The 20,114-nt window shown below is 42.2% G+C and overlaps 1 protein-coding gene across 2 annotated transcripts in view; it reads left to right on the forward strand.

Annotated features, from left to right (window-relative positions):
* The window catches only part of CLIC5 (chloride intracellular channel 5), a 1,097,485-nt gene that overhangs the window by 751,401 nt on the left and 325,970 nt on the right, over positions 1–20,114 (forward strand). The window lies entirely within an intron of this gene.

The raw sequence follows: 20,114 nt of genomic DNA on the forward strand, positions 1-20,114 counted from the left end.
GTGGGGAGATGTGGTCACTAAGACCATCTGGTAGGCAATCTGTATGGTAGTTTTGTTTGGGACAGTTGACTAGTGTCCAATCTAGAATAGATTGTTTATTTTATCTCTGAAATGTTTTTTTTTATTTATTTTTTTTTTATTTTACGTTTATTTACTGGGATAGTCCAACTGAGCTAATAACCCATTTTCAGTTGAGGCCCAGGGAGAAAAGCTCCACAGACAAAACAGTGTAATGCAATACAAAACAAAAATGTTAAGAGAAAAAATAATACATTCAATTAATCAAATCAGTAGTGCACAGATGCAGGAGAACTTGCAATTTAAGTACAAAATATACAATGGATAATAGTAATAAGTCATGGATAGTACTAGAGGTTATTCCAATTTACATATGAAAAAGTTGATTTGGATACAAGGAATTATACAGAGAGGAATGTTTTGTTTTTATACAGAAATGGGTAATGTTGGTGTTCCTATAGTAAGGTACACTTAGCAGAGAAGAAAATGGCAGATGTGGAACACCATAAATGGGAGGGCTAAGGGGGGGGGGGGGTTAGCAGAGAGATTGAGGAGAAAAAGTATAAAATAATGTTATGCAGTAAGAGGAGATTGAGAAGGAGGTAAAGAAAGAGAGGTGAGTGTTAGGAGTACTTACTTAAGTTTAGCCAGGTGAAGCACGAGCATTGCCAGTTGTTGGTTAGGTGGGTTCTGAGAAGTTGTCTTAACATGGCAGAGATAGTGATATTAAGGATATTCTGGGGGATAGAGTCCCAGGCTTTGGTGATTTGGTTGGAATATAGTGATTCTCCATAGCTATTATTGGATTTAGTGACCTTTAATAGGGATTTGTCTGTGGATCATAGGGTTCTGTGGTGGTTTGACTATGGTTCTACGAGATGGTGGAGTGCCAGGCAGTTTTTAGGTTTAGTGATGATGGTATTTGCAGTGGTTATTTGGTAGAGAGAGAGGAGGTTTGGTAGTTCTATCTAGTTTAGTTGATGGAGTTCTGTATAAACAGGCAGAATCTATATGGGGAATTAGTGGCAAATTTAGCTATTTTATTATAGCATGCTTCCAGTCTGACTAGGTCTTGTTTTTTTGAGGTTTGTAGAGATTGGTGAAGCATATAACAAAGTGGAAAGAAGATGGGTCCTAGCAATGGCCTGTCTGGTGGAGTTAATTAGTTAGGAATTGCTTGGTCTTGTAGAGTGTGCCAAGTTTGGTATGGGCCTTTTTAATAGCTGTTGCAATATGTTTTATCACATCTAAGGTTACTATTGGTGGTGACCCCTAGTAATTTGTTTTAAGGAACAGGTTCTATTTTGGTGTTATTGGCTAACAAAATAGCAATGGTGTTGTTGGGTTGATGGGTTCTTTGTTGGTGAAGAGAATTAGTTTAGTTTTGCTGGGGTTTAGAATTAGTTGATGTTTTGATAGGTAAGATTCTATGTCTGTGAAGGAGTTTTGTATTATTTCTTGTGGTTGTGATAGGGAGGGGCAGCACATATAATGGTTGAGTCATCGGCATATTAAATTGTGGTTGCCAGGTTGGTTGCTATATGTAGCTTATTGTTGAAAATTAAAAAGAGCAATGGCCCTAAGATTAATCCTTGTGGGACCTCCGCTGTGACAGGTAAGTAAATGGATAGGTCTGCCATTTCACATCTTGTTGTCTGTCTGTGAGATAGTTTTGAAACCAGGAGAGAGCAGAGTGAGATTTAACGATGCCAGTTCATTTAGTAGTTTTTGATGTGAGACCATGTTGAATGGCTTGGACATATCTAAGAAGATGGATGCAACTTATTGTCCATCATCTTTTTAGGTTATTAATAGTGTCAGTGAAGCTTAGGGCAGTAGTTGCACTGTGCTTAGGCCTGAAGCCATGCTGGCAGTTAGTAGATTGTTGCTGGTTAGATAATCCATAAGCTGAGTGTGGATGCATTTTTCGAGGATTTTAGATAATAGTAAGAAGAGAGCTATTGGTTTGTAGTTTGAAAATTCTATTGAGACTCCACCTTTGTGTACAGGAATGATGTAAGAAGTTTTCTTAAGTTTGGGGATGTACTGTTCGCTGATTGATCTGTTGATCAATACAGAGCTAGGATAGGCAATGGAGTCAGCTACTAACTTGGGGTATAAGTGAAGTAATTGATCAATTGCGATGGTTGTGGGTTTTAGCTTGTGTAGTAGTGTTCTTATAGTAGAAGCTTGGATGGGCTTTAGGGAGAAGTCAGTGAAAGTAGTTGAGGATGGGGTGGAATGAATGGTGGAGGGTTGTTTGTATTGTTCAACAAAGATAAGCTGGAGTTAGTAAAGAAAGAGTTGAATTGGGTGGCTAGGCTATCTTTGATGTAGGAGGTGGTGGGAGTTGAAGTTGAAGATTTTCCAGGTTGAAGAAGTTTTTTTATACCCCTCCAGAATTTTTGGGGGTTATTGTGGTAGGATAGTTGAATTTGAGTATAGTAGGTTCTCTTATCATTTTCAATTTGCAATTTAGATTTGTTCCATAACTGGCGATAAGTTTCAAAGAGCTTTTTTATTACTGTGGTAGTTGGACCATGCCTTGTCTCTGTCTTTAAGTAGTTGTTATGTTTCTTTAGTCAGCTGTGGAGTATAGTTAGGATTTACATGACTTTGCTAACAGGATCTAAAGTGTTTAGAATCTCAAGGAATTTATTATTGAAGTATTCAACAGCAGAGTCTAGGAGGAGTTGTGACAAAGGGGACCAGTTGCAGTGCTGTAGCAGAGATTTAAAGGTGGTGGCTGAAAAGTATTTATTGTTTCTAATTTGTCTGTATGTAGTTGATTTCAGGAGGTTTGTTTTGCGTCTAAGTAGGAAGGTGTGCGAATGGTCACTTAAGCTGATTGAGAAACAATCTGAGTGATGGACTAGAGAAGGTTGATTGGTTAAGGTCCAGTCGAGAACTGACTGTCTACCCTTGTGTTTATCCATCCTAGTGGGTGTACCATAGAGTTGAATGGGATTAGAGGGACTGTATAAGGAGCAAGTATACCAATTAGTGTTAAAGTCTCCCACGGTTATGGTCTCCTGGTTAACTGAAGAGGCTGACGAGGTGTGTATGTCTCCAGCTGTGGAAACATTGTTGCTGGAAGTGAAATAGACTGAGATTAAGATCATGTGTTTATTTGGATTGATTTCAAGTTGACAGATAAGAATTTTGCTATTATTTAAGCTGGGGGTTCTAGTTGGATTCTTTGGAGTTTTAATGAGTCTTTATATTGAATTGCAACTTCTTCACCACATTTCTTAGTTCTATCTAGTCTGTGGATATTGAAGTCAGGAGGAAGGATTACATTCTCATTAATGTTTGCCTTGAGCCATGCTTCTGTAATAATAGCTGTGTCAGGTGAGTAAATGGAGGTGGCTGCATGGAATTTGTGGATTTTATTTACTAGACTTCTTACATTCATATTTATGATTAGAATACTGGGAGGAGCAGGTCTGAGTTTAGTGATTTGTACTGGATGGGAGGTGTCTGGTGTTTGTGTTTGCTGTGATGGATCGGGGCTGGGGTTTGGGTGTATATCTCCACTTAACTTTTGTTGTGAAGGAATAGGTGGGATGGTTTGGGTGTCTGCTTAGTAACCTTAAGGATCTGATTTGGGCAGGGGTAGTGTTGAAAGGTATTTGTAAATGAAAATTTCAGTATTGGATAGAATGGATGGAAGAGGTCAGGAGCAACAGAGATACTGTATGTTGTGGCATGGGGTGGTGTTGAGTAAGGATATGTGGGGGGTTTGATGAATGGTGCTATATGATTATAGTAAGAGGTAAGATGGAGAAAGATGGTGAGTGAGAGGAATAGGAAAACTTGAGTAGAAGGCATTGTTTGATATCTCAATGGGTGGGGGCTTAATGTTTTATGTGTTTGTGTTATTAATGGTAGAATGTGGCTTTAATTGGGTGCTGTAGTTATGTAGGGAGGTGTAATGGAGACAGGTGGGTTGGGTGTGTATTTTAGTATGGAACTGTAGTTGAGGATGTGTGGGTAGAGATTGGTTGTTTGGTTTAAAGGGTATGGTTAGGATAGAGATCGGGTAATTGGGTTAACAGGTGATAAGAGTAGAGACTGGATAATTGGTTTACGATGTGTGGTTTGGCTAGCTATAAATTTGTTTAATTTGGGGTTGGTTGGGAATTGGGGGTAGGGTAGGGGAGCGGAGTGAGCATGAGTGGAGCGAGGGAAAACAGAGCAGGCTGGACCCGGCCTCGAAAGACCAGAGGAATAAAAAAAAAAACAATCTGTAGAAAGGACTACAGCAGGTCAGTAATCTTATTTACTCTTGTTTGTGGCACAGTAGCCCCTGTTGATCTCAAAGAGGTGTTAAGTACTGCTGTGGAACTTAACTGCATTAAACATGGGCTATAAAAGAGGTAGAGTAGAAAGGAGCAATGAGTTAAAGTAGAAGAGGAGCTGATTAGGCTACCTTTTAAGGAGAAAAGCAAAGTGGAGGTTATGTGAAAAGTGAGTGTGTAGGGGGGAACTAGTGTGACTAGCTTGTGCGCTAACCACTTTTTGATATAATGTTATAGAGCAGTGTTTGTAATGATTGTCACTCAGGTGAGAAACATACACTGATTAACTTGAATTTTGTTGGATTGGCCAGAGGGCACATTGCTTCAAGATGTTGCCAATGATAAGTAAAACCACTTGTAGCCAGTTAGGGGGCACAGTTAGGTGGACTTCAAAGAGAAAGATTTTATGTATGAGATGAGAGGACAGAAGTATGTTGAAAAAGCCGAGAAATAGCTGGTAAAACAAGGAATCTGACAGGATGTGTATAAATTACTCTCTGTAACAACACCAATAGTTAGGTTATCAAATGAGCATTAAAAGTTGAAAAGCAGCACACCATTGTGATAGTTGGACCATCAGCATTTAAATTTAATTAAATGTAAGGCTTTCTATAACAACTTTCTCCTTATTATGTCTTATTATCGACTAGATATAGCAGATAATAAAAAGCAATTTGGTAAGGCTCTTGCCATTTTTTTTACTTTTGTACTCTACTCCCATTAGTTTATATACTAGAACCATGAGTAATTGAATACAATGAGGTAATGCAGTGGATAGATACAGAGTAACTAGTGTAAGTTAGCGCCTAATTATTTACACATTCCATGTGCACTTTCATGTGCATCGCAATAGCTGTGTGGATGTCTGCACTAGTTGTAACAGGGTATTCTCCAGCAAAAATGATTAGCTTTCCAAGAATGAAATAAACTCAAATCTAGTCCAGTTAAAGAATTGCTCATAAAAATAAAAATATAGCTATAAACTACTCAGACTCAGGATAGATTCCTACTGTTTCCTCTGCCAGTACACCATCATTATGTCTTAACATTCCGAGACTGATAATGAGCCTTACAAAACTTTAAACAGTACATTAGTGTGGCAGTACAATTCAAGATAGGAAATTAGCCAATTACAAAATACAGAGAGAATTGCAGACAAAGAACTTACAACTTACAGGTTAAACAGACTAAATCAAGAAATGGCAAGCACACTACACTAGTACTCTGTTGATCATCAGGGGCCAAAATGGATTTCAAAAATGGCGCCCACTCCAACTTCCCAGTTAAGTAAGCTTGGCTAATTATGGAGGAGGGGGACTGCTACAGTTGCACTTCACCACAGCGGACATAGCAGCCAGTGAGTTTCAGAATTAATTAAAGTTAATTTTAACTTAAAAAAGCTAATAAAAATGCTTAAGTGGAGGTATATGAACCTGGCCACGAATGGCCCAGAGCAAAAGAGAAACAATCTGTAGCAAGGATTATGACAGGTCCGTAGTCTTATTTACTCTTGTTTGCAGTACAGTAGTTCATGTAGTCTGTCAGTGATTACCAGTCCACCTTTTGACAGAATACACTATGGCCAGGAAATTATTTAATTTTTAGGTTTTTGAATTTTTGTCATATGATTTGCATTCAACAAGTTTTTTTTCTTTTTATTATCAGTACCAGATAGTACTTTGTATTGCTTTCACAAATGCAAAATATTCAGCTGTTCAGTAGTGGTGAAGCAATATTTCACAGAGATGTGAAATGAGGTAGTGTAAAGTCTTGTTACCTGGTTACTCAAAGAATATTACCCATTTCCTTGCCTCACCACCTTGAAGACAGACTCCTCATTTTGTGAAATACTAGGTATGCGATGTAGCATATAAAAGCATATAAGATTATAATGCCCCATTTGGCATGTACCTCGCTAGACACCTGCAACAACTGGAGAGGCTGCAAAAGTACCTCACAGAGAGGATCCTAGGCCTTAAACATTTGTCCTATATGGACAGGCTCAAAAAACTCCAACTATTCTCTGTCTCATATCGCCTACTTAGAGGCGCTCTCTGTTTGACTTACAAAACCATGTCTGACCCAGCTCTGTCAGAAGTGCTCCATCTAAAGAAATCCTAATCCCTCCACACCATATGCTCCAGAGACCTCAACCTCATTACTACAATCAACAGAACATGCTGGAGGGACAGATTCATAATCCAGAGACTGCTCATGCATGTCAAGCAGAGCACCTCACTGGCCCTCTTCAAGAGAAATCTTGATGAGTGGATAGGAAATAGAAAATTCACCCCGGAGATCACTCCAGTGGCTTTACTCAACAGAGGCACTTGGAACTAAGGTCGGGCGGCATGATGCCAGGGTAATCCTATGGGCTAGGCTTGTAAAGGCTCCAGGGCCATTAGCCTAGTACACACCTATGAACCTATAAGAAGTCTTGATGAGAGTCATGGAATGAGGAAGGTTCAGCAACTTAAAGAAGCAGGTGTGTGTGTGTGTGTGTGTGTGTGTGTGTGTGTGTGTGTGTGTGTGTGTGTGTGTGTGTGTGCGTGTGCACGTGTGCATGTGTGTGCACGTGTGTGTGTGTGTGTGTGCGTGTGTATACCTAGTCTGTTCCTAGCCCCCCATGCTACAACCTAATGAGTTAATCAACAAATTATTTTCCACTGCAGAAGTGACACAATCCATCTTCATTCTCTAGTAGGGGTTGTCAGAAGAGAGCACATTTCTTGATGTACACCTTCATTTTTGCCTTCTCCCAGGAACTTGGTACTTGCTCATGTGTAAGAATTTCATTGAATAGTCACTGCAAAGTAGGTAAATCTGTTTCCTATATTTTTCCAGCACTTATCTGGAATGCCATCTATTTCCAGTGTTTTTCCTGCACCCTGACCTGATAACTGTATTTCTATTTCTAACTTCGCTATAAAATTATACAGTTATTTTTGTTGAACAATAGATATTTTCCTAAATACTAGTCCATCTAAAAACGTGCCCATCTCAGTTTACCAGTTTCAACTGTTTTTTATTTTGAGTATAGGCTGTGACAGAATTTTCTGAACACTTCCCCTGTTGCATTTGTTACTCTGATTATTTCCTTTCTGTATCAATCCTTTATTTTCCTTTACTTTTCTCTACGTCTTATTGCTGCAGCCTACCTGCCAGAATCTTTTGTTGTCTTGGAGAATTTTTGTCAAATGTTTGCTTTAATGCTACCCGTTCTTGCAGAATATCCTATTCCATCTGGTGATCATAGGATCATAGGAGATTACTAGGCTATCGACCCGGAGGTCATTTTAAGCCTAGCCTTTTTATCCCAATGTAATACTATGAAAATGCTAGCCACTGTATTACCATGAAAATGCTGATCACTATCCAAGATTGCATTTAGTGATGACTGCCCATGTCCAGGAGGGTTGTGAGCACTATCCCTGGTAAGAATTAACAGTACCCCATCCACTTGTTGAGGTTCCCCTTGAACAGTGTGATAGAGGTGCTCTGTTCCACATGAATTGGTAACCTGTTCCAAAGATGTGGCAGGTGACTCTTTTTACTTTCGTTTGGTTACCTCTTATTGTTTCATTATTTGTCCCTAATATGTATTTCCCTCATCTCTTCTAATTTTAATTATCTCCAGAACCTGCCATATCTCCAGTTTCTTGTATTGACTTCTACCATTAATCCTTTTATAATGTCTATTTTCTTGTTCCACTGCATTAAGGCAGACTGATGCCTTTCTTCATTGCCCTACAGAGCCATTGTATTTTTCTAATGCAAGTTCTCTCCTTTTCTACTACTACTCTTAATCTCCAATGCATCATATCTTTACCCTGTTTTTGTCAACTTTTATATCTCAATACAACAGTACTATTTTTCTGTTGTTGATCTTAGGACTCTTGTGTAACCAAGGTGTGTGTGTGTGTGTGTGTGTGTGTGTGTGTGTGTGTGTGTGTGTGTGTGTGTGTGTGTGTGTATGTGCACTTTGATTCAAGCTTTTATCTTACTGTAGGTGTCTCAGAGGTTAGCTAAAACATTTTAAGTGTCATAACAGAGGGGATAGACAATTTCTGTATTAAAGCTGGGGTGGGGGGAGTATCTGTGCCAATGTTGCTGTTGCAGAAAGTTTGTAAGTGATCAGAATACAATGACTCTGACTCTTTTAACAAATCTGAATACTTGATAAAGTGTTATGAGGTTATTCAAATCCAGAAAACAAAGTCAGAAGCCTCTGTTAGAGTAGATATAGACTTTACTGGCATGAGATATAAAACCGATATCTTTAGCAAAGTTGCAGTGGCAACTTACCATACTGCCACTGACGGCAATATATGACAACTGCTGGTTATTAAGATTCCGATTTGTAGACTAACAATGTGATTCCAAAAGTTTATTATTTATAATTAAGAATTTTCACTTACATACAAGGTTGCAGGTTTTAAGGTATTAAAATGGTTATTTTCAAAGGAAACTCACCCACTAGTACTTATGATTTAATCTTTATAGTGGTTATAATTAAGGATGTGAAAAACATCTCGAGTCTAAGCAAGGAAAAGGGATTTTCTATCTTTCTTACAGATGTTACTCATCTTAGTCTTTATCCACTTCTAAATTCATTTAAGCTGTTTCACTATTAAATTAACTTCAGCATCTTCATCTAGGTTGTGGTTCTGATTGCACTGATTTGTGAGAATGTTCACTATAGGATACGTTTCATGCACGGCACCAGAGAAACAAGCCAATTGATACCAAATTGCTAAAAATACAGATTTTTTTAAGATACTCCATTGTTAGGTTTGTAACTTTTAATGAAGGAAACAGCTTTGTAAACTTTTAATATGTATAAAGTCATGAGTTTAAATAAAATTGAAATCTCCAGTCTAAACAGAAATGAAAAGCTCAGAAACCATTAGAGAGGCGACACAAAATTACTCTGAGAAACTTAACCATAATTAAGCTGTTTATTTTTCAACATGAAAGCAAAATATTCTGGATGCTGTATGAGTTTCCCCTAATATTTATGTTGTTAATGTTAAGCTATTATTGTAACAATATTACGCAATTTAGAAGTACTTAAGCAACGGGGACTAGCAATAGGAAATATCCAGTTAACCTATGGTACTGTTGGGGTCAGTTTTACAAAACAAAAGATGAATTTAATGAACATGTCTCCTCAGGTGTGTTATGAAGGATTAAAATGACTCCAGTTCTTTGATTAAATAGATATACACGTAAACTGCCTAGAGAAAATTTGCCATTGGGTTATTTTGAAAAGGTACTACAATTCACTTAATAAAGATAGTTTTATTAAAACTAAGGCATTCCTGAGTAACAAAGTAAGAAATGCAAAACCTTGAATGTGAACTCAAAGTAGCTGAACATTTATCAGTATCAAAAACCTTTTGTAGGCTTATCAGGTGTTCTGTTTAGGATGTATTGAGCAACAAATCTCAGAAGGAGGCTTGTAAATGTGAAATAGTCATGCAGTTGGATTTTCCTCATTTCCTTTCATAAAACCTTAAAAATTATGTTAACTGAGATGACCCTCCTCCAAATCCAAGGCACCTGAAGTCATTTCCTGAGTTAGATCATGTAAAAAAGTAAACAGAAGTTCTGGATTGCTACTGAGCATAGATGCTAACCAGTTGAGCTTGTCCTTGATAACTGGGAGCATGTGAATTCTCTGGGTTTAATTTCTATAAGCCCTTTGGGATTCTAATACCATGACAGGAATGGACCCCATTCCTAAGTCAGGCTACAATTAGAGTTCAGGAATTTATTATTGTTTCAGTCTTTGATGTTAGCCAGTAGTGCTCTTCTCCACAACTGCAATGTGCACAGAATTGCCTCCTGTCTAAGTAATGGAACTGCTTGGCTATCTTTTTTCCACATTGCTCTTGTTTCTGCTTGCAAATTCTAGCATTTTAAGACTTGATGTATCTCTTTCTGCATAATGAACTGCAATCACTGGCTGTAGCAATTTCAGTGATCAATGCTTCTTTTGTCTTTTTTTCATGGACCACCCTGTCTGGTTGTCTCACATCTGATGTCTTTCTATTCTGATATTGCAGTATTCATAACAGTAGAGAGTAGCTGTCTGCAGTGCCACCATCTGGCCAGTATATTAAAGTCTTTGTCTTGGAGGGTATGTGTGACGTTGGCTACGAGGGCTATAGACGAGTGTTAGGTATAAAGGTGACGTCTGCACGTACCCTCCTCAGAATTTTTCTGCCACAGTGATCATCGGATGCCCGTCCGCCAGTTCTACCTTATTTCATGTTTTATCAGACGACTACAGTTATGAGTATCAAGACCAGATGACCATGAGGACCATTCAGATAAGTGCACACTGGGGTTTTTTCTTACTTGTTTTGCTTACTGTTTTAGACTTACATGTCAACTAGGAAAGGGAAGTGTGCTTGTGGGAGACAGATTCCTCACAAGGGCACTTATGATAAGTGTGTTTTCTGTCGAGGCGAAGCCCATGACCATACATCCTGTTCTATCTGTAAGTCATTCATCCCCAAAACACTTCATAGCTGACTAGCGGCTTTAAATCTTTACCTCGAAAATCAGAGACTCAGACATTTGGCATTAGGCATGGAGGGAGGAGTAGACCCACCAGACGAGCCGCCTCGGAAGAAGGCAAAGAAACTTAGGCCTGAATCCCAGGCTGGACCTCAGGCATCTGAACCAGCTCTAGAGGTGATAGCAGACCGGGAGTCCATTTGGATGATGGTCTCCCAAGCAGGCACGGGAACCACAATGGTAGCCGGGGTGCAGGATACCAAAGGTACGTCTGCTGAGGTATTTCAGCCATCAGAGTCTGATGGGGGAGGGGAATCACAGCTCACCTTCTTGGAAGCCCCTGCTCCTCCTTCTCTTGCTAGGCCACCGTCTGCTTCTCCCTTGTCTACCACAGCCTTGAAAAGGAAACAGAAGTCCAAACACATTGAACCCCCCCCCCTCAGATGTCAGGCTGAGAATCCTTTTCCCAAAGTCTCTTTAAGGCCTTTCAGGCCTTACAATCCCAACAACTCCCACCTACTCTCACTCCTCAACCAACCCATGTGTCCGAGGAGGAATACTCATCCTCTGAGGAATCCTTCTCTTATGAGGCTCAAATTGAATCCCCCAAGGAGTTCATTACACTAGATGAAGAGGACTCTACTTCTCCAGACTCCCCAGGAGAAGAATTTCATTTTGGGGATACTATCTCCCTCATGAGGGAACACTTCAAGTGTCAGGCCTCTGAGGTCCTAGATTCTAAGAAAAGATACCTTGACCTTCTGCAAATGGAGCAGCCCACTCCCTCAGCTGTGCCCCTTTTACTACCTGCATTTCAAGATGCATTCTTAGCTGCTTCACAGTCTCCTGACTCCCAACTTCCAGCAGCTAAATGACCAGATAGATTTTATAGGGTCCCCAGGACACTCAGTTTCTTTACAAGAACCCACCTGCTGACCCAGCTGTTATAGCTGTTTCTGCAGACAAGACATCCAGACAGCTTCCTTCCTCTGCTCTTTATCCAACTAATAAAGACAGTAAATTTATGGACAGGACAAATAAAAAGGTCTACGCATCTTCCACTCTGGCCATTAGGGCCCTGAACTACCAAACCCACATGGCAAGGTTTGTACTTGACACCATTTCTAAGGCCTCAAGCCTTCTTTCTGAGGTCCAGGACTCCACCACCAAAGTACAATTAAACTCTCTCCTCTCCACAGCATCATAAGTGACCAGGCACTCTATTAATGATGCCACAATACAGAGATAAGATGATCAGCTTTAACAATTGGCTTAAACAGTGGTGTCATTCAAAGGGGATCCAGTGTCTGTCTGCCTGGGATGACATGCTGGACAAGCCACGCTGCTTCGCAAGGGACGGCTTGCACCTGTCACCCCTGGGATTCCGGATATTGGCAAAGGCTCTTGCCACCCCCATAGTGCCTTTTTTAGGCAAGGCTCAAATTCTAAACCTACCACCCTAGAACACAAAAAAGGAAAAAAACTAAGGGTAATGCTGCTCAATGCCAGAAGTCTAAATCTCAAAATGCACGCACTCGAGGCCCTTCTCAGTATGGAGAACATCGATGTCTGTGCTGTGACAGAAACCTGGTTCAAGGCTCCTGAGAGCACCCCAGCGCTATCAGGTTTTACCTCATATCATGCTCCGGCCCCAAAATCCGGACAATACCAAGAAAGCAGGGGGGGTATCCATATTCATCAAGGACACCCACACATCAAGACTGGTGGCAACGCACGATGCATCGGAGACCATCCAGGTGCAATTAACCATAGGCAAGACTGCTCTGCAAATTGTAGCATGTTACAGGCCACCCTCACAAACTCAGGAACCTCACATGGCCTTCCTGAAAACACTAGAGGGGATAAATGTATCACCAAACACCATCATACTAGGTGACTTCAATTACCCTAATATAGACTGGGAACACTACTCAAGCCCAAACACCCTAGCCCAAAAGTTCCTGGAATTCATAAACTCAAATGCCATGGAACAACTAGTCACCATCCCCACAAGAGGAGATAACATACTTGATCTCATCATCACGAACATGGGAGCACAATGTTCAACACCGGAAGTATACCCCTCACTGGTGAGATCAGATCACAAACTAATCTCGCTGGAGGTCCTCATCCCACCCCCACCTGAAATAAAAAGACCACAGTAAAGAACTTCTCAAAAGCCGACTTCACACTTCTAAAGACTAGTGTGGTCTCCTTTAAGGCCCCGAGCCGGCGGAAAACAGTACTCAAGCCGCTGAATCACTTACAAATGCCTTCTACCAGCACCTGCAGGACTGCATGGATAAGGCAATCCCAAGCAAAACAAAGACTCTTTGTACCAAAGGCAAGCGTCCAGTCTGGTGGACCCCAGCCATAAACAAACTCTACAACAAAAGGAGGAAGCTACTACAAGATAGAGCAAAATCCTTAAAAGGTAAGACACCCTTGATCACTATAAGTAAAAACTAAGAGCTCTCATAAAATCATCCAAAGCAAATTTCGAGAGAAAAATAGCTAAAGACTCAAAAGACAATCATAAGGCCTTCTTTAGCTATGTTAGAAACCTGGGAGGAAACTCCCAGATATGCTCAGAACTAGTTCAAAATGATGTGAAGATTACTGATCCTACAGACATTGCCAACATACTGGCTGACAGGTTCAGTGCAAACTTCTCCCTCCCCAAAAGGAGAGATATCTATACCAAACGATTGCAGCCCCCAAACATCTCCAGCCCAAGTGAGAACTGCTCTCTCCAAAGCAAAAACACAGCATCCATGGGACCTGATGGTGTCCCCGGCTGTGTGCTCCACGAACTCAATGAGGAATTAAACCCACAGCTAGGACAGCTGTTTAATCAAAGTCTTACCTCTGGATACGCACTCCAGGAGTGGCGCACTGCAACTGTGGTCCCACTTCACAAAGGCGGTGCCTCCACCGACCCTGGAAATTACCGCCCATTAGCTTGACAAGCCTTATCTGCAAAGCCATGGAGAGGATCATAATGGACCTCATAAATAAAGACATAGGGAATTTGCAGACTTTGGATCCAACCCAGTTTGGCTTTGTCAAAGGCAGATCATGCCTTTTAAACTTGGTTGACTTTTGAAACAGTCACCAAAGCCATTGATGAGGGAAAGGCAGTCCATACAGCCTACCTCGATCTGGCTAAGGCCTTCGATACAATACCCCACTCGGGTATCATTGATAAACTCATCAGCTTAAATATTAACCCATACATCACAAGATGGGTTGCAAACTGGCTGAGTGACAGAACCCACAGGGTCAGAGTTGCTGGCGCCATGTCAGACTCAAAGCCTGTCACAAGTGGTGTCCCACAGGGCTCAGTCCTGGGCCCACTCTTGTTTGGCATCTACTTTTCCAGTACAAGCAAACACAGGAGGGTTATGGCTGACAAAGTTTGCAGATGACTGCAAACTGGGCGCCATAGTAGAAAACACATCTGACACAGATATCCTTCAGAAGGTTCTCACAGAAACGGATAACTGGTGCCAGAGCCACGGCCTAAAGTTAAATGCCAAAAAATGCATAGTCATACCCTTCGGGAAAAACAAGGTTACCCCTAGCTACCAAATAGGTGGCAATCCACTGAGCACAGAAGAAGTTATCAGGGACCTGGGGACCCAGGTTGATAGTAGTCTGTCATTCGACACCCATGTAGCTAAAGTAGTTAGGAAGACCTTCTACATTGCCCACCTTATCATGAAGGGATTCTCATCTATATCAAGGGAGGTCATAGTCTCCCTTTACTCATCACTCATCAGACCAATGATTGAGTACAATGCCCCATTCGGAATGTATCTGACCCGACACTTGCAGCAGCTGGAGAGGCCACAAAGTTCCTCACCAAAAGGATAAAGGGTCTCAAAATCTGTCCTATGCTGCCCGACTGAAAGAACTCCAGCTCTATTCAGTCGCACCGCTTGCTCAGAGGTGACCTTTGCCTAACATACAAGGCCATGTCAAACCCAGATTTGATGAATATGCTTCACCTCAAAAAATCTAGATCCATCAGAGCCACAAGGGCGGGAGACTTAAACCTCGACACGGCTATTAATAGGACGTGCTGGAGGGATAGATTCATCACCCAAAGACTCCCTATGCTGTGGAACAAAATCCCGGTACATGTGAGGCAGAGCACCTTGCTGGCCTTGTTCAAGAGAAATCTTGACCAATGGATGGGAGATCGCAGATATACCCCAGGGATTACCTCAGTGCCACTGCTCGACAGAGGCACAGCAAAATAATGGGTATAGTTCCCCATACTAAAGGGGTGGCGTAAGCCACAAAACGATGGGCTAGGCTTGTAAATGCCCTCGGGCAGATAGCCTAGTATGAACCTATGAACCTATGAACCTATTAAATGCAGCTATGATGCTGCGGAAGCTGCTTTCAAAGCTGCTGCTTATGGATCAGTGCTGTGGCGTTACTCCTGGGTACAGTTACAACCCCTCCCTATGGATGTTCAGACCAAACTTCTGGATTCTTCATTAGACAATAAGGCACTTTTTGGTCAAGCCTCTGCTGAGCTTATCAAATCCCTCCAAGAGAAGGGAAACTTTTTCTGGCTCCATAAAGTCTGTTCTTCATTTTTTCCCTTAGAACTGCTCTACTAGTAATCTAAACAGTATATCCCTTAACTAAAAAGCGCAGCACTTGTTCCTAAAAAGCTTTTTTTTTTTTTTCTCCAAAAAAAAAAAAAAAAAAAAAAAAAAAGCTCAGCACTTGTCTTAAAAGCATCTTCTTTTCAGGCTTAGCACTTCAGTATTATACAAAGTCCCTCACAAGCGAACCCCCCCCAAGGAGTACCCACTTCCTTACTAATTCCTCTCTCATTCATTTACACCCCAAACTTCTTAATTTCTCTAGCATGTCGAAGGGCCAGGTGCTGGCGTCCTCTCCTGTCCAGTTAGTGAATCTGGGAATATTGAGGCAATGTTACAATTGCCTCATGTACACAGACAACCCTCTCCTCCTCCCACATAACACAACTACTTGCGAGAGATGCAGCTATTTAGCCAAACTGGAGGCTGAGCTCTCTCAACTCAGGACTGGCAAGACCAGACAGGAGGAGAAGGCAACTACACACACCACAAAACCAGTCTCACATAACGCTATCACAACAATGAATCAAACACATAAACACACAAAGACATACTCAGAGGCTCTGAGCAAAAATTTACCTAAACAGCAGAGGCCTCCAAAGCAGACACCCAAGCAACCGCCACCTCATGACACACCACAGGCAACACATAAAACACAAAATCAGTGTGCAAAGGAGTCACAGCCCTTAAGGTCAAATACAACACCAAACATACTTGTCATAGGTGACTCCATAGTCAGACACACTGACGTCCCTCCCACCAGGCTGAACAAGGAGAGGGTCACAGTAAGCTGCCTATCGGGCGCTAGAATCCGCCACATAACACAAGCACTCGGGTCACTCCACAGCAAGTACAAATATGACACAGTCATTGTCCATGCTGGTGTGAACGACCTGAGACGTACCTCCCTGGACTACATGAAAAGAGACATATAGGAGCTCTCTGATTATGTAGCCCAGGCAGGTATGACCCTGACCCTGAGCAGCATCCTTCCTTCACCAAGAATGATGCCACAACATAGAGACAAGATGATCAGCTTTAACAATTGGCTTAATTTCTGGTGTCATTCAAAGGGGATCCAGTGTCTGTCTGCCTGGGTTGACATGCTTGACAAGCCACGCTGCTTCGCAAGGGACGGCTTGCACCTGTCACCCCTGGGATTCCGGATATTGGCTAAGGCTCTTGCCACCCCCATAGTGCCTTTTTAGGCAAGGCTCAAATTCTAAACCTACCACCCTAGAAAACAAAAATGGGAAGAAACTAAGGGTAATGCTGCTCAATGCCAGAAGTCTAAATCTCAAAATGCACGCACTCGAGGCCCTTCTCAGTATGGAAAACATTGATGTCTGTGCTGTGACTGAAACCTGGTTCAAGGCTCCTGAGAGCACCCCGGCACTATCAGGTTTTACCTCATATCATGCGTTCTGGCCCCAAAACCCGGACCACACCACAAAAGGAGGGGGTGTATCCATATTCATCAAGGATACCCACACCTCCAGGTTGGTGGCAATGCACGAAGCATCGGAAACCATCCAGGTGCAATTAACCATAGGCAAAACTGCTCTACAATTTGTAGCATGCTACAGGCCACCCTCTCAAACTCAGGAACCCCACACAGCCTTCCTGAAGACACTGGAGGGTATAAATGTATCTCCAGACACCATTATATTGGGTGACTTCAACTACCCGAATATAGACTGGTAACATTACTCAAGCCCAAACTTTCTAGCCCAAAGGTTCCTGGAGTTCATAAATTCAAATGCCATGGAACAACTAGTCACCGTTCCCACAAGAGGAGAAAATATACTAGATCTCATCATCACAAACATGGGGACAAAATGCTCCACACCGGAAGTATATCCCTCATTGGTGAGATCAGATCATAAACTAATCTCACTGGATATCCACATCCTGCCCCCACCCCAAACAAAAAAGACCACAGTGAAGAACTTCTCTAAAGCAAACTTCACACTACTCAAGACTGGTGTGGTATCCTTCAAGGCCCCCGAGCCAATGGAAACCACAACCCAAGCTGTGGAAGCCCTTACAAATGCCTTCTACGAACACCTCCAAGACTGCATGGATCAGGCAATCCCTAATAAAACCAAGACTCTTTCCACCAAGGGCAAACATCCAGTCTGGTGGACCCCAGCCATAAACAAACTTTACAATAAGAGGAGAAAGCTGTTACATGATAGAGCAAAATCCATAAAAGAGAAGACACCTGTGATCATTATTAGTAAAAAAAATACGAGCACTCATAAAATCATCCAAGGCCAACTTTGAGAGAAAAATTGCCATAGATTCAAAAGACAATCATAAGGCCTTCTTCAGCTATGTTAGAAACCTGGGTGGAAACTCCCAGATATGCTCAGAATTAGTCCAAAATGATACAAAAATCACTGAACCCACAGACATTGCTAACAGTGCAAACTTCACCCCCCACTCCCCCCAAAAGGAGAGATAACTATCCCAGTGGAGTGCAGCCTCCCAGACATCTCCAATGCGCAGGTGAAAGCTGCTCTCTCTAAAGCTAAAAACCCAGCATCAATGGGACTGGATGGTGTCCCCAGTTGTGTGCTACACAAACTCAATGAGGAACTAAACCTGCACATAAGGCAGCTGTTTAATCTTAGCCTTACCACAGGATACGTGCCCAAGGAGTGGCGTACGGCAACTGTGGTCCCACTCCACAAAGGCGGTGCCTCTACGGACCCTGGTAATTACTGCCCCATAAGCTTAACAAGCCTGGTCTGCAAAGCTATGGAGAGCATCATAATGGAACTCATAAACAAAGACATAGGGGACTTGCAGACATTGGACCCGACCCAGTTTGGCTTTGTCAAGGGCAGATCATGCCTTTTGAACTTGGTCGACTTCTTCGAAACAGTCACCAAGGCCATTGATGAGGGAAAGGCAGTCCATACAGCCTACCTTGGCCTTGCAAAAGCTTTTGACACAATACCCCACTCGGGTATTATAGAGAAACTTACCAGCTTAAATGTAAACCCATATGTCACAAGATGGGTTGCAAACTGGCTAAAGGACAGAACCCACAGGGTTAGAGTAGCTGGTGCCATGTCAGACTCCAAGCCGGTCACAAGTGGTGTCCCACAGGGCTCAGTCCTTGGCCCCTGTTGTTCGGCATCTACTTCTCAGAAGTACAGGCTAACATAGGAGGACTATGGCTGACAAAGTTTGCAGATGACTGCAAACTGGGAGCCATAGTGGAAAGTACATCGGACATAGATATCCTTCAGAGGGGTCTCACGGAAACTGATAGCTGGTGCCAGAGCCATGGCCTGAAGTTAAATGCCAAAAAATGTATAGTCATACCCTTCGGGAAAACAAGGTAACCCCAAGCTACCATATAGGTGGCAATCCACTAAGCACAGAAGAGGTTATCAGGGACCTGGGGACCCAGGTTGACAGTGGCCTTTCTTTTGACACTCACATTGCTAAAGTGGTTAGAAAACCTTCTACATTGCCCACCTGATCATGAAGGGATTCACATCCAGATCAAGTGAGGTCATTGTTCCCCTGTACTCTTCACTTATCAGACCAATGATCGAGTACAATGCCCCATTCGGGATGTATCTCACCCGACACCTGCAGCAATTGGAGAGACCCCAAAAGTTCCTCACCAAAAGGATAAAGGGACTCCAAAATCTGTCATATGCTGCCAGACTGAAGAAACTCCAGCTCTATTCAGTCACATACCGCCTGCTCAGAGGTGACCTGTGCCTGACATACAAGGCCATGTCCAACCCGGAATTAATGGACATGCTCCACCTCAAAAAATCCAAATCTACCAGATCCACTAGAGCAAGTGACTTAAACCTTAGCACAGATATAAATAGGGCATGCTGGAGGTATAGATTTGTCACCCAGAGACTCCCTATGTTGTGGAATAAAATCCCAGTCCATGTGAGGCAGAGCACCTCGCTGGCTCTGTTCAAGAGAAATCTTGACCGGTGGATGGGAGATCGTAGGTTTACCCCGGGAATCATCTCTGTGTCACTGCTGGACAGAGGCACAACAAACTAATGGGCACAGTATTTTTTAACATAAGGGGTGGCGTAAGCCACAAAAACTCTGGGCTAGGCTTATAAATGCCTTAGGGCAGATAGCCTAGTATAAACCTACGAACCTATGAATCTATGAAAAGAGTTGCAAAATCTAAAACACCTTTTGGTGTCCCCATTACAAGATACATAGAAACTACCCTCAAAAAACATCCTTTGTATGAAGGGAATCCTTTTCCTCAACACAACAATCCAAGGAACATAGGCAACAGAGGAAGACTTCTACCCCAAGACAGTCCTCAAGATCTTCTGCCACTCCCTTTCGGAGTCAGCCTGACCATCCCAGACCCCCTCCACTGTGACTCACCCACCCAGCACCCAGATACTCCCCTATCTCTCTGTCTCACTCTCTCCCTCCTCCTCCTATTCCCAGCCATTCAACAACTCCTAAACCAAGGCACTATAGAACCAGTTCCCGCCCATGAAAAGAACTCAGGGTTCTACTCCAGAATGTTCCTGGTCCCCAGGAAAGAGGGTCCCTGGAGACCTTTCCTGGATCTTTCCTTTCTCAGTCTTTTCCTTCTTGTATCCAGTTTCAAAATGATAACCTTACCTATTCTCCC

The sequence above is a fragment of the Protopterus annectens genome, chromosome 2.part1 (genome assembly GCF_019279795.1).
Source record: "Protopterus annectens isolate FY-2018-M chromosome 2.part1, PAN1.0, whole genome shotgun sequence".
Lineage (NCBI taxonomy): Eukaryota > Metazoa > Chordata > Ceratodontiformes > Protopteridae > Protopterus > Protopterus annectens.